General features: G+C 35.1%; 1 long non-coding RNA gene across 1 annotated transcript; it reads right to left on the bottom strand.

The window, feature by feature from the left end:
• Positions 1–1,325: 1,325 nt before the first annotated feature.
• On the bottom strand, positions 1,326–2,107 carry LOC107080762. Its single transcript, XR_001480981.1, has 3 exons — positions 1,973–2,107; positions 1,848–1,881; positions 1,326–1,388 (listed from the first exon to the last, which is right to left on the bottom strand). It is a non-coding gene; the product is annotated as an uncharacterized LOC107080762 (long non-coding RNA).
• Between the last annotated feature and the right edge of the window lie 391 nt (positions 2,108–2,498).

A 2,498-nucleotide genomic window follows, 5' to 3' on the forward strand; every position in this document is an offset into this window, starting at 1 on the left:
TATCGTGACAACCCTAATATATATATATATATATTAGCCAAAATATATATATATATTTATATATATATATATTGATTAATATGTCGATTATTTTTTCAATGAATCAAATAATGATCAGATCAGCCAAAGGTTCCTTTAAGAAAATTATTTACGAAATTAAACCAGGTGAAACAGAAACAGACAGACAAAACTTTTTTTTTTATCTTAAAGGCAAAATGGTTAAATTTTTCTTGTCTTGGTATAATTCCTGCTCTAAGTGTGTCTCTCTGTCGGCTAAAGGCACATTTTAGTGGCCCTATACTCCAGTTAACAATTAATCAATAACTAAATTAGTTGATGATTATTTAAATAATCCATTAATATGAATAATTGTTTAATCCATAGATAAAATACATTAAATGTGAGACACAGAGTAACTACAGCCCAGATGTACAACTTGTTTCGTGAAGTTAATATTTTAAATGCTCAGTGTCAGTTCCTCTGATAGTTCCAGTGCTCATGTAAAACGATACATTTATTTGCCGGCCCTTGAATGTATTATTTTCCATGATACAGAGAGAGCATATTGGACAAAAAAATAAGAGTACGATTTACCTCTGTTTACCTCTGCACAGTTCTATATCCTCAAAATTAAACAGAGGATAAATTCCCATATAACAGACATTTAGACTATATTTGGTTAAATAGGCTCTGTCTTAGTGTTATGTGCTTCGGGCACATTATGATTTTTGTCCATCTCTTTTCTTTGTTTTTTTATAAACTTTAGTTGAAGGATCTTTTGTTAATATATTTTAGGATTCTTTTAGTAAATTAATTATGTTAATTTGTGGTGCTGTCGTCCCCCTATAAATAGGCTGGCCTTCAGCACGTTAACGCGTTCCTTTCGCGTTCCTTTCCAACCTCGTTTTGGACGCCGCTTTCCACCTGCTCATTTGCTCCATCGTGCGCGGTGCGCACTTGTCTTGTCGCTGCGGCCTGCAGCGGACGTTCCAGCCTGCCATGTGGTATTTTTGTTGACTTTTTCTTACTTTTTTTCTTGAGGTTTTGGCCTGGCGGGACCGGTAGTCAAAACCTCGAGAAAAAAGTAAGAAAAAGTTAACAAAAATACCACATGGCAGGCTGGAACGTCCGCTGCAGGCCGCAGCGACAAGACAAGTGCGCACCGCGCACGATGGAGCAAATGAAGCAGGTGGAAAGCGGCGTCCAAAAACGAGGTTGGAAAGGAACGCGAAAGGAACGCGTTAACGTGCTGAAGGCCAGCCTATTTATAGGCGGACAACAGCACCACAAATTAACATAATTAACTTACTAAAAGAATCCTAAANCCTTGAGGTTCATGATGCCTGAACCTCCATCACTCTGTTGACATCATCTGCTTCATCTGTGTCCTGTGGAAATTAGACAATGAATAATTATTGTCAGACTAAATTCTCTTTAGTCTCCCTGGTTTTCCTCTCAATATCTTCAATAAACACTATGTTAGAAACAGCAGTAGTGGATGAGCTCCTGTGGACATTAAACAATCAAGAAATATGCTGATGTTGCTCCTCTGACTGATGCTTAAAATTTGAAAAGTTTTAGGAGGATATTTCTTTCATTACCCAGCCCACTTTACAGCAGCATCATTTTTAGGTTCTCTTCAAGTCAAATATCAAGTTTAACAACCATACATTAAAATTATTGCTTTAAGGAAATCAAGCAATATAATTTGCTTTGCTAATGATCAAAAAATCATTTTAACCAACAGTGTAACTTTAAATGTATGAATAAAAACTGAAATAAAAGTATCCAATTTCTGTATCAAGCATTTTAAAAAAATTTTACACATTGAATATAAACAAGCTTACCTTCTTCTCTTGTTTGTTGGATAATCTAAACCAGCTAAAAGAATAAAAATAACGTCAACAAACAAACAGCAGAGACCAGCAGGTCTGCAGCTCAAAGAATCAACTCATAGAAAAATGAGTCTCACCACTGAAAGATGCAGACTGCACTGCAGAACATTATGATCCCCAGGATCTTCAATATAACATAGAGACTGACTCCTGGCACCAGATTAAAGAAATGTTTGATAGATGTAGGATTTTTTATGCAAAGAATAAAAATGAAACATTAAGAGAAAAACTTCCGTAAAAGTTCAAAAAATATTCACTGGACCTGGTTTTCAAGATTTTAAGACGTTTTGCCACCTCTCCAGGAAGCTTTCTCAATTCTTTCTCAATTGAGAAAGCTTCCTGGAGAGGTGGCGAAACGTCTTAAAATCTTGAAAACCAAGTCCAATGGATATTTTTTGAACTTTTACGGAATGACTATGACCTTGATGACTGGGAATCTTCATCAGGAAGAGAAAAACTAAGACTCACTTGCAATATTTTTTTTAGCTTAAAATATTTTACATTTGAATGATTCAACAACTCAACTTTTGAACTGTTTTCAAAATTTAACACAAAAGGCCCTTAGATTAGATACATTTAACTTTCTGGGCATATAAATGTGGA

This window comes from Cyprinodon variegatus, unplaced genomic scaffold, assembly GCF_000732505.1.
Source record: "Cyprinodon variegatus isolate N-32 unplaced genomic scaffold, C_variegatus-1.0 Scaffold2300, whole genome shotgun sequence".
NCBI classification, from domain to species: Eukaryota; Metazoa; Chordata; class Actinopteri; order Cyprinodontiformes; family Cyprinodontidae; genus Cyprinodon; species Cyprinodon variegatus.